The 13,757-nt window shown below is 36.3% G+C and overlaps 1 pseudogene; it reads right to left on the reverse strand.

The window, feature by feature from the left end:
* Positions 1-13,757, reverse strand: part of LOC144615156 (EF-hand calcium-binding domain-containing protein 13-like) — a 99,003-nt pseudogene that overhangs the window by 10,192 nt on the left and 75,054 nt on the right.

The raw sequence follows: 13,757 nt of genomic DNA on the forward strand, positions 1-13,757 counted from the left end.
AGACTCCATGGATTCGTCAAGCTCCACCAAGCTTCTTAACTGTGGCTGAGATTCTAATGTTACAAATGCTTCCTTTATCCCTAAGAGAACAGCTTAATCCCCAGGCTCATATATTCAATAACGTGTTTAATTATTAGTCTGAATTGTCCTTTTTTAGTCCTGCCTGCCTACCTATCTATCTAATTCTGGAGCTTTTCCTAAGGACAAGGTGCAGTTATACGCTTCATCCTATACATTTTCTACACAAATGCAAATTGATACAGAGATCTATTTGAGGGACAAGTGATAGAAACAAAATATGTCCATTTGCATAGATGGACCACATCGCAGTTAGAGAGCAGTTTAGAATAACTCACAACTAGTACAGGTATTACCTTGAAGCAAAAGGAGGTTAGAATCAAGATACATTATATTTACATTAATTTTTAAAATGTGATCCAAGCAGGATTAAAAAAATATAACTAACCTATTAAAAAGTACTTTCAAAATAGTAGGTTTGGCAATTTTACAAGATAACTCTAAAACAGAATTTCTCAACCTGAGCAAAATTACATTTGGGGCCAGCTAATTATGTGGGGGAGTGCTGTCCTATACATTATAGGGTGGTTAGTAGCATCCCTCACCTCTACTCACCAGATCCCAGCATTCCTCCCCCATCAGTTTTGACAATCTAAACTGTCTTTGCAGATTGCCAGTTTTCCCTGAGACACAGATCTGATCTCATTTTTTAGCTGAAGTTAAATTTAAAGGCAGGGGATGGCTTTCCAAGTATTGATAAAACCCATCTGGGTATATCCCAGATAAGAATATGGATGGATCAGGTAAATTCTTTGTAAATAGAGCAAATAGCCAGATCAACACTTACACAGAATGTTATATAGACCAATGGTTTAATTGTTCAACAATAACTTGTATTTTTCAAAGAGCCTGTCACCTAAAAGAAAAAGAAAGCTAGACAACTATTAGGACCTCTCTAAAATTCATAAAAGGAAAGGGATTAACTTTGAAATGAAATTACTCTAGAAAGAAACATTTTAAAGCCATATGACAACATATATAAATACTTTCAGACCAAGTTTACAATGCAGTCCAAGAGATCATCCAGGAATTTGATACTGTAATAACTAAATCTCCGTGAATATAGAATATAAGATATATCTCTAAATCTGATCTGTAGTAAATTGCATTTCAATACATTTACAGTAGTATTTAGGAACTAAGTATTAAGATTTAATTAATTAGTATTTGGTAAAATATTTTAAAACCTTGGATAAAATTTTAGAAGAAATTTTTATTACAAGTTGCTGGTTATCTGCTCAATCAACTCACCGTCGAGCAAGGAATCATCCAACACTTCTTGAAAACTATTATCAGTGAAATAAATTCTATTGGTGTTTCCAAGTACATCTGCATAGTTGTCCTTGCCAGACTGATCACTTTCTTCCATACATTCCAATGTACCGATGATGTCATTCAATACTACAAACACAGAGAATATACATGCAACATGTAATTCAGTCCATGGATCTAAATTTTTGGAACATAACAGTAAAACTGATGGATTCTTCCAGTTTTGCACTGTCCAAAATGGCAGCCACTACCCACATGTGGCCATTTAAAAAGGTAGAGCAATCCGTTCTCCACTATAGTTTTCTATAGCCCCTTATCTTTATTCTTAAAATTATTTTGTTAAAACTCTGGGTTCTGCGTGGGCTATTCCTTTATGAACAAAAAAGTATGCCAAAGTTTCTCTAGTGATTCTATTAACGAGCTCACCATTTCATAAAAAATACCCTCCATTCGTCACACCTGCTCCCAAACTCCAATCCTTCCCTTTCTACTTTCTTTCCCTACACCCCTTGCTCCTGTCAGCTCACTTTACCCAATTTAGAGAATCAGCAAAGCCTATTATGTTTAGCATGATAATATCAAACATCTGAACTAGGAAATCCATGACTGACCACCCCCCCCTTAATTAAAACAAACAAAAACCTCTTCACATTTCTAAAGTACATGTCTAAAAAAATAATCTTTCAGAATTCATTAAGAGAAATATATAATAAATTACTTTAAAATTAGCTAATTTATGTGAAAGTATAATTTAATATATTATGTTGTTCCATGAGTTAGTCATTAGTCATTGGTAAGAAGTTTCAAAAATAGGCCATGTGAGGAATGGTTGAAAGGAAATCTGAGTCCAGAGAAAAGATGATTCAACATAAAAGAAAGAAAATATAAGAGCTCTCCTCCCATCCCTGGAGGGCTACTGACGGGGAAGAGTCCAAATGTTAAGTTTGGGAATGGAATTATAAGGCAGGATTTCCATCAAATATGTGGAACAATTGACTAGTTCTACAGCTGTCCAAAAATTATGGAATGCGCTGCTTCAAAGAGTCATAAGGATTTCCAAGACAAACAGTAGGATGAGTGTCCCTTACGATTAGCCTGTCCCTGAAGCCCACTAATGTGTTTTTTTAATTTTTTTTTAATGTTTATTTCTGAGACAGAGAGAGACAGAGCATGAGTGGGAGAGGGGCAGAGAGAGAGGGAGACCCAGAATCTGAAGCAGACTCCAGGCTCTGAGCTGTCAGCACAGAGCCCGACACGGGGCTCGAACTCACAAACCGCGAGATCATGACCTGAGCCAAAGTCGGACGCTCAACCAACTGAGCCACCCAGGCACCCCTAATGCGGTTTTTAAATAAACATGTAAAAATCGAAAAAACTCCGTATCTAATTAACACAGAAACTATCAAATCCTCTACTATAGACCTCATTCTCTGACCACAGTAAACTAAAAATAAACAACAAAGAGAGGACAATAATGAAATTCAAATTCAAATTTAAAATTTTTAAATTCATTTAAAATTTTTCAAATAATTGCTTTCAAATTTAAGGTTTTTCTCTTAGGCAACTCTTACATCAAGGAGAAAATCAAAATACAACTGAATATGCTTAGAAAAAAACAAGAATAAAGACTTTGATAAACCAAAGTCTTACTGAAATGAAAATTGATAGTCTTAAACATTTATTTCTCAGTAAGAAGAAAAAAGTAAGTTCATAATTTAAACAACTTAGAAAAACTACAAAATGGACAAAAGGGAACAATAGAAAGGACATCCTAAAGATAAAAGCAGAATTTTTTTTTTACTACAAATAGAAACACTAAAGATAAATCTAAGATGTAGAGCTTTAAAAAGAGAGATAATTAAAAGATCTGCTAGGAAATCTAGAAGAAGATATATATATATATATGTGTGTATATATGTGTGTATATATACACACATATATACACACACACACACACACACAAATATATATATACAAATTTAAGAATGAGAAAATAACCAGACACAAAAAAATCAAAAGAATTATCACTGCATAGGATTGTACTAATATTCCCAAAAAACACTTGAATAAAATAAATTTCCTAGGAGAATAAAAATTACCAAAACTGACAAAATAAAACAGAGGATGGCAATAAGCAGTCCACCAAAATCAAAGTCAAAGATGAATAATAAACTAGAAAAAAAATGGCAATAGACAAGACAGAACATTAATGTCCCTTATATATAAAGAGCTATTTAAAAAAAAAAAAGAGCTATTTATAAATTCATATGAAAAAGACAATCTAATTAAAATAAAAGAAAAGCATATTCGACAATCATATGAAAAATGTTTTACCTCACTAGTCATTAAAGACATGCATATTAAAACAATAATAGAATTCTTTTACCAGCAGAATTTTCAATAAATAATATCCATTACTGATAAAAGTGTGAATTTTTACAAACTTTTTGGAGGATAATTAAGCAGTAGCTGTTAACATCTCACATCTGCATATATTTCAGTCTAGCAGTGTGACTTCTGAGGGTTTTATCCCCCAGGAGAACTTTATGCACATATATACATACAACAATGCTCATCAAAATGTTTCAGTGGTGAAAAATTGGCAAATTTTCAGATTTTTAATTGGCAAATATCATCAAAAGTGTTGTGGATAAAATGACAGTACATCCCCCAAATGGAATATTATTGCAGTCTTTAAAAAGAATGAGGTTGCGGGGCGCCTGGGTGGCGCAGTCGGTTAAGCGTCCGACTTCAGCCAGGTCACGATCTCGCGGTCCGTGAGTTCGAGCCCCGCGTCAGGCTCTGGGCTGATGGCTCGGAGCCTGGAGCCTGTTTCCGATTCTGTGTCTCCCTCTCTCTCTGCCCCTCCCCGGTTCATGCTCTGTCTCTCTCTGTCCCAAAAATAAATAAAAAAAAAGTTGAAAAAAAAAAAAAAAAAAAAAGAATGAGGTTGTTTATGATACAATGGAACATGGAACAATATCTAAGATACACTGTTAATTTCTTTAAACCTGCAAGTCGTGGAATATTATGGACATGGTAATTTTATTTTAAATTTTTTTTTTAACGTTTTATTTATTTTTGAGACAGAGAGAGACAGAGCATGAACGGGGGAGGGGCAGAGAGAGAGGGAGACACAGAATCGGAAGCAGGCTCCAGGCTCTGAGCCATCAGCCCAGAGCCTGACGCGGGGCTCGAACTCACCGACCGCGAGATCGTGACCCGGGCTGAAGTCGGACGCTTGACCGACTGAGCCACCCAGGCGCCCCCATGGTAATTTTATTTTAATTAGTTAATTATTAATTAATTGATTGATTTATTTAGAGAACAAGCAGGGGCAGAGAGAGAAGAAAACAGAGGATCTGAAGTGGGCTCTGTGCTGACAGCAGAGAGCCCAATGTGGGGCTTGAACTCACAAACCATGAGATCATAACCTGAGCCAAAATCAGACATTTAACCAACTGAGCCACCCAAGTGCGTCTAATTTTTAAATAATATCAGAATACACAAATATTCATAGATTCAAATAAAAAAGGCTAAAGGGATATTTACCACACTTTTACAGGGATATTTCCAGAAGGTGACATTACATGAGCCTTGCACTTTATATCTCTTACATTTCTGGTCACTAAATTTTTTTATAACAGTTTCAAAATTACCATTATTATATAATAAAATGTCCTTACTTTAGCTATTGGAAAACATCATAACCTTGTCATTTTCCCAATCTTTTCCATTCAAATACAAATTCTTAAATGAAAAACAAATGTAATCAAGTTTGCCATAACTGGAAGAGTTCAAATGTAGATGAAACAAACATTTGGCACAGATACTACAAAGAAGATCTGAGCACCAAATATAATGTTTGGCTACGTGACCTCTGAATGAGTCCTGTGTTGTTTGCCATTCAACAGTTTTACCATAAAGTTCTTACCAACAAAAGTGGAAAATTTCTGAGTGTCCTTCAAAGCCCTCATACAGTCTTTAACATTCACCACGTTGTCATCTGTAAGAGAGAGAGGGGAGGGGAACAGACAAGAATCCCTGGAAAACGTAATATTAAAAAGCTCATATGAAAATCAAAACCAGCATACAATTTCTTTACTTTACATACAAGATACTTGGGATTCATTTTCACCCACTGTGCCTTGCAATTAACCTTACAAGATTGTAGATACGCTAGTTCTGATTCTACCTGTAAGGCAACTAACCTACTAAGAAAGTTGTAAGTCCAATAACTTTACTTGGTACAAACCAGCAAAGCTAGGTTTTCTATTCACAGAGCTGGAATTTCCAAACTATGTGTTAGTCACTAAATCAAGATCTATCTAAAGAGAGTGGATACCAATGAGCCCACTCCCCCACAAAATTTCTACCTGCTTGCTAAGAGTATTCTCATTAACTGTAAAAAAGGACTTTAAAAGAAAGTCTCCTCTTTAAGGACATTTACAGCAATACAAGCAAATACCTATAGATATTAGCTCAAAGGAGCCCTATTCGCTTGAACAAAAACCTTGCACACTTTCTTCAGTTACTCCTACCCAATACAAAAAAATGGATAATAATATTTAAATGCTTACCAGAAACAAGATCTGACTGAAGAATTTTCTCTACCTCTTCTTCAGGTGACTTAATCCCAATATTGCCTAGAAAGCTCTCCAAGTTCTTCCCAGATATCATGTCACCTTCAAGCCCATCAAGAGCTAAGACAATGTCTTGTAACTCTAGAAACAGAAAAAAGTGATTCGGTAATTGAACTAACCTCTGACTTAAAAAACAACAGTAGCCATCACTCAAGACTTTTGTCAGTGGTAGTCCATGATTTATGATCACCTCTTGAATAAGAAATCTCAGTGAAGAATCCAGCCCTCAGGAAATTCTAAGTCCAGCAAAACAATATGCTTGGTCTGCCATGTTTCTTTGGTGCTAATATAAAATTGGCACAACCAAAATGGTTGCTATGGCTGAATTTTTCACTGCAATGACACAAAGTAGTTATTTTAAACTAGAGCTCTAATGGTAGCAAACAAAATTAACTCATCCTGGTGGAAGTGAAATAGATTTCAGAATCATGAGAAATGTAAAATTGTAAACACAAGTATCACAAAGACTCACTCACCTTTTCTTTTCAATTCTACCAAGATCCAGTTGTACTCTGGCATCTGGAATTTTGCTTTATTTCCAGCCCTTTCAAAGGAGGCGGTGTTAAGTACATTCAAATCCTGGCTCCAGGATTTGTGACCTGAAACTATCTGACCTTGAGCAAATTATTACTATTTAACCCCTCTATCAAATTCAGTAGTCTTATATCTAAAATAATTTAATAATACTATCTACCTCACACAGTTAATATGGAGATTAAATATATGATGTATGAAAAACACTTAAAACAACATTAGGTATATAGCAAACACTAAGTGTCATATTAATAGCAATAAAGTTACTATTATTATTATTATTATTATTATTATTATTATTAAGCCTTCAGGAATAGCTGCAAACAGTAATCACAGCTTCTTAGTACCTTCGATCCCGCTTCACTTTCTGTCCCCCTAACATCTCAGCGAGGCAACTGCAAATGACAGTCACCTAAAAACCTGTATCAGCTCTGCTTGTTTTACCTAAAGCTTGGTTCCCTTTAAAATATGGTTTCTTTGCACAGACACCTTAAGAGGAGTCTGCTCATCCTCCCATGCTCCACATAGGACCAGGAAGCAGAGAAACACTCCTAAGATTCTGCTGTCTGGCTATTTTAGTTCCACCTTCAATCAAACCTATCCCTCCCCTGAGATTCAGGCCTGTCATTGACCTACACTACCCTCCGGACACCATCATCTACTGACTTTCTGATCACTCTTTCACCTTCTTGGAGGATCTTTGGTCACCCTGCTCATAATCCTCCCTTAGCCCCATTTCCCATTATCATCTGATGACAATAAGAATGACCTTGACCTCTCAACTCCAAAAACTTTCACTTCCTTTCCAAAGTCATCCAGATCAATGGCTATCCTTAATCCTCATCAATACCTAGAACTGCCTGCCCAACCTCTAAAATCTTCAACTACAAGATCAGACACTGACCATAATCCCTTAAAACTGTGTGTATACTGAAGGAAAGCATAGAACTTGATCCACAATATGCCTGTTTTCTCAGCCCCTCCAAGTTTGTCAACAAATAGTCCAGGCACAGTGAACTAACCTTATCAGTCAGTAATGAAGGGAACAGTCTGAGCATATGACAGTCAACCTTGCAAGGAGACTTTTCTAAAAAGAGCAGTTTCAGGCCTGCTATGTTAACACTTTTCTTCCAGGGTGGCCCTTCCTCACTCTTCCCTGTAATTATTGGCCTTTTCTTGCACTGGCTGACAGATTCCAGTGTCAACCCCCAATCATTATGACCAGCTCCCAGATTCAGGTACCTAAACTACACCTTTCTCCTTTTTCACTGTTCTCCTTTCTCAATGGTTTAGTTTCCATTTTTTTTTTCCTTCCTCCACATAAAAAGTTATCTGTCCTGAATACCAGTCTTTCTGAACTCTGTTTTCTGATTTCAAAATTAACTACCATTTACCAAGTATATAGTATGTGCCTAATAATTAGATTATGTGCTTTATATGTGTTTTTGCAGTTGATCCTGACAACTCTAGGAGAAACGTGATTTTATTAGCTTCCTTGTTTTAAAGATGAGGAAACCAGAATGACCTACAGAGACTACCCAGCTGGTAAGTCAAAAACCCACAAACCACCATGTATCAAACTCCATAGCCCATGTTCTTTTCTACCTGTGTGCATTGTTTCCTATAGCACGGCTAATCTATTTCACTATACTATATTGATGCTAATTATGTTACGTGACCCAGGTAACATATTTATATGTCAACAGGGAATTATTAAGTACTTTTCTTAACCTAAAAGAGAAACAATGATGTTAAAAATTTTATACCAGGGCAGAGTGGTTATGAAAAATCTGAAAAGTATCTATCTACTTCTTTACACCCAGAAATGACTCCGCTTCCGTTTTCCTAAACATATACCTATGTTGTTATTCTTCTCCTGACAGCGCTCATTGACCAAACAGTCATTTGAATGTTATTCAAATAAATTACCAGTGATAATTAAGTTTTAAACTTATTTTCCCAATAGAAAAGTACACAAACTCCATGAGTATGATCTCCATTGGTTTTAGGTCTATGATTTAACTTTTAAGCAAAAATGGAAGTCAAGTGGTAGGAAATAGCCATGGTACCAAAATGCACATGGTCACTCTTGTATGTTAACAAAATCCAAAGAAAGGAACATGAGGAATGTCTACTAAAGGAAGAGGTAGAAGATTTCTGAGAAATTCTATAATATATAAGCCTTTACACAGGGTAGAGTCCTAAGTCTGAGGCTAAAAATGGTATAGAAAATTTTCATATCTGAAAAATTGTAAAGCTAGTATCTGACTTTACATAAAGTCCAGAACAAAACACACACACACACACACACACACACACACACACACACAAATAACAACAACAAAAAAAGGGATTTAAAATAGGTTACACAGGCCCCATTCCAGAAAAAGGCATTTTTCTTTCATCATGGATGCTGCCAACTTTTAATCAAAATCAAGTTTTGCCTGCCTTAAAACAGATCAATGCCAACATGGTAAGCAGAAATTAACAGAACTAGAAATTCTAAAAAACAAAACACAAAGACATCCATTCAATAAAAGTAAATTTAACAGTCACAAATAATTTACTAGTTACCTTTTAACCTGGAGGCATCACGAATATCCTTTACCACTTGTCCAAATTCTTCTATTTGTACTTCATCATCTTCTGCAAGAAAAACATTTTTTTTCAGTTTATTTATTTATTTTGAGGGGGGGGGGAGGGGAAGAGAGAGAGGGAGAGAGAGAATCCCAAGCAGGCTCCATCCTGTCAGCACAGAGCCAGACAAGGGGCTCGAGTCCACGACTGTGAGATCATGACCTGAGCTGAAATCAAGAGTTGGACAGTTAACTGATTGAGCCATTCAGGCACACCCCCACCCTCCCAGCCTTTTTCCTTTTTTAACATACACCATGGTCAAAAAGAGGATCCTAGGTCGGGAATGCTTACGTTCTTTCTCACGTTTCTAAAGCTCTGTTGAAATACTTAAGCAGTTCACTTGGTCATTTCCCCCACTTTATTCAGAGAAACTCAACTTTTATGATTTATATATTGAGGGACTCTGTAAGATTTCATTTAGAAGAAAAGGATTCTACTGCTTTACCAGCACCAAATATAAATACAAAACCAAAAATAACAAGGTTCAAAACTTTGCAAACCACTGCATTAAAATAGGAATTAAATCACATTGTACTGAAGGTCCAATAAAAGGTCTCAGTAAAAGAGAGGGAAAAAAATCGCTATTATCAGGTAGTATCATATTTTCATCAACCCTCTTCATCTCAAATATGTTAATAAACAAAACAACCAACACACTTAAAGTTCAAAATTACCAGTCTCACTTAAACAGGAGCTTAATGAAGAAAAAGGGGTAAGTAATCCTCACAGGGAAAGACAGTTCTTTGACAAAGACCGTAGACAGCATGCTCTTGTTACGAGGCTAGTTTTGCATAAACATTTCACATAAAAGAGTGTAACAGTACATTTGTAACTTCAAGGTATGAAAAATACGAAGGAGTGGAAATGTTCACCTGTGGTTGTGTACTACCTGTCTCCTACATGCAGAACATCAGCAGTAAATAATAGTCTTATTTGAAAAACTGTAGAGGTGCCTGGGTGGCTCAGTTGGTTAAGCGTCCGACTTCGGCTCAGGTCATGATCTCATGGTTCATGAGTTTGAGGCCCACAACGGGCTCTGTGCTGACAGCCCAGACCCTGGAACCTGCTTCTGATTCTGTGTCTCCCTCTCTCTCTGCCCCTCCCCCCACTCCTGCTCTGTCTCTCTGTCTCTCTCTCTCTCAGAAATAAATGCTAAAAAAAAATTTTTTAAGAAAAATTATAGTCCATGGTCTTTGTTTTACTTTGTAAACTCATTTTTGTTTTGTTTGAATCTTTTTTTACTTGCTAACTTAGTAGTGGTGGTGGCCACCACAAAGTCTATTTTACAGTATGGATATCTGAAGTCATGTTAATAAAAAAACGGGAATAGATCTCTTAACATTTCCTAACAGTCCCCTCTGTGTTCACGGGATATGCCATTTTCCAGTTACATGTTACACAACTTGAAGGTAATCAATGCATATTTGATCAATTTAGAGTAACAATAAATTAGATATTAACATTTTTTCTGTTGGACAACCAAACAATCTGAGGTTTCTTTATATTTTCTAAGTGTATATATTGGCATATCAACCAAGTACAAGATACAAGGAAAAAAAAAAGATTGACGAAAGGCAGACCGACAGTCTTATGTATCTTTTAATTGTAATATTTGGAATACTTACCATCCACTGTTGTTAATTTCAGCACAGCTAGGAATTCATTTTTTTTCAAGTTACTATTCAAGTTAGACAGAGTGGTCCACAGGTGAGAAATCTTCATCTTCCCTTTGCTGAGATTATGGAGGTTTTCAATAGCATCAGGCAATACTGAAAGGTAGATCACACACAAGTTTTACAACACCCTTGTCCAAGAAGTTAGTACAGTTAAACTATTACCTGGAACAGTCAGGAATTAAGGTTTTTATGGCTAAGAAGAATAACAAATACGTTATAAATGATTGCCAATTTTCAAATATTAAAACACAATAAAATATTGAACACCAAAATTAGTGTTTCTTTGAGGATTCTGAAATATTTCAAGAACTTATAGTGACCCACTGCTGAATAACCAATATAAAGAGTCATTTTCATTGACTTATAGATTTACAGAAGTCTGAATTCATAAACAACTCCAACTGATTAAACCATGAATTAAACCATAAAACCAAAATAGCTTTTGCTCTACATCTCCCCCGAACATCGTTCCCTGGATCTTACTTTCTCTTCAATCTACTACTGCAGACCATGGAAAGAAATTTTGTGGGGTTTTTTGTTTTGTTTTGGTTTTGGTTTTAATTCCAATGGAAAACCTTTGGAAGGTTTAAGGGGCAGGGAGTGAAATTATCTCATTACCAATGTGTAAAAGGATCACTCTACTACTGTATAGAGAACAGACTCTCTGGAAGATCAAGCAGTTAGGAAGCTAGTTCAGAGAAAAAGATGACAGTGGCTTCAGCAAGGGTAACAGTGATGAGAACAAGAAGTGGACAAACATAGGACGTGTTTGGAGAATAAAACTGGAAGTATTTTTAAAATTTTTTTTTAATTTAAGATTTTATTTTTAAGCAATCTCTACACCTGATTGTGGGGCTCAAACTTACAACCCAGAGATTAAAAGTCGCTCGCTTTATCAACTGCACCAGCCAGGTGCCCCAAGACTGAGAGTATTTACTGATGAATTGAATGAGAAGCTGGGGCCATGAAGAACTCCTAGGTTTAGAACTTAGCAGCTGAGTGGACAGTGGTGTCGAAAACTGAGGTAAGAGAGCCTAGGTAAAGAATAAGATCGTTGGACAGCAAGAATTCTTTTTTATACATATTAAGTATGAGATACATGGGGAGTCAAAAGAACAGCAATATTATTTAAAGCAATAAGATGATTCGGGAAGAGGCTTAGAGAATGGGACTCAGAATGGATCCTGGGATCATGCTAATATAAAATCCAGTCAGAAAAGAAGGAGCCAGAAAACAAGACCAAAAAAGAGCTAGGTCTACAATGGAATATTATTCCGTTATGAGAAAGAAGGAAATCCTGACATTAGGGACAAAAGAGTGACAAGCACTATGCTTGGTAAGATAAATCAGAGAAAGACAAATACTTATAAGGTCTCACATCTGAAAAAGCAGAACTCAGAAACAGAGTAGAATGGTGGTTACCAGGAAATTAGGAAGAGGCTGGTCAAGGGTACTAATTTACAATTAGAAGATGAATAAATTCTGGGCATCTAAGGCACAGCATTGTGATTATAGTTAGCAATACTATATACTTGAATGTTGCTAAGAGAATAAATCTTGGTGTTCTCACCACAAAAAAAGAAATGATCATTATGTGATGTGATGATGCTGTTAGTTAACACTATGGTGGTAATCGTATTGCAATATATAAGTGTATCAAATCAACACTTTGTACACCTTAAATTCACACAATGTTATATGCCAATTATATCTCAATTTTAAAGAAAAAAAAGGAAGAGCCAATAAGGTGGGGAAAAAATGAGATGACGGTGTCACAGAAAACATAAGGAGAAGAATTTTGAAGAATAAACATATTAAATTAAAAATAATGGTTGAATCATTATGCTGCACACCTGAAACTAATGTAATACTGTATGTTAATTACACTTGAGTTAAAAAAAAACTATAGAGGTAAATAAGATGAAAATAGAAAATTGGCAAATGGAGTTAACAAAGTGAGATTTAACTTTTGTAAAAAGCTAAGGTGGAATGTCAAGGTCAAAAACCTGAATGAGTGGGTTTTTTTAAGTTTATTTTATTTCTATTTTGAGAGAGACAGAGAGAATGAGAGCAGGGAAGGGACAGAGAGACAGTGGGAGACAGAGAGACAGCAGGCTCCATGCTGTCAGTCAGCACAGAGCCCAACATAGGGCTTGAACCCACGAAACTGTGAGACCATGACCCGAGCCAAAATCGAGAGTTGGATGCTCAACCAACGGAGCCACCAAGGCACCCCATGAATGAGTGTTTTTATTTTTTATTTTTGAATGTTTATTTTTGAGAGAGAGAGAGAGAGAGAGAGAGAGAGAGAGAGAGAGAGCATGAGCTGGAGAGGGGCAGAGAAAGAGGGAGACACAGAATCTGAAGCAGGTTCCAGGCTCTGAGCTGTCAGCACAGAGCCTGACACAGGGCTCAAACAGCTCAAACAGCACAGAGCCTGACACAGGGCTCATGAACAGCATGATCATGACCTGAGGCAAAGTCCAACGCTTAGCCGACTGAGCCACCCAGGTGCCCCCTATAAAGAGAGAACTGGCAATATAGAATGACAATAGCCAGATTCCCCTTCAATTTCCAATGCAAAACACACTCTATACTGAGTTAAAATATCAATAAAAATAATATTTGGTGATGAATTGAATCAGGGAAGTGGAAGTGGTGGAGCTAGGGCCATAAGGAAAAAAAAGACCAAGAATGACTCCTAACTTTTCAGCCTAAACAACTGAGTGATAAGCTCAATAGAAAGGAAAATCACCAGATGCCAGAAGTGAGGAAGAATTATTGTGTGTGTGCCTGAGCTGACGCCATGGCAGTCAGATGGTATAATGCATAAGTAGAGAACATAAGCTCTGAGTTGCTTTTTTTAAAAATTAATGCACTTATTTTGAGTGAGAGAGAGGGCATGCGGAAGGAGCAG

Source organism: Panthera onca (genome assembly GCF_046562875.1).
Source record: "Panthera onca isolate mPanOnc1 chromosome E1 unlocalized genomic scaffold, mPanOnc1 haplotype 2 h2.Chr16_ul_14, whole genome shotgun sequence".
Classification (NCBI taxonomy): domain Eukaryota; kingdom Metazoa; phylum Chordata; class Mammalia; order Carnivora; family Felidae; genus Panthera; species Panthera onca.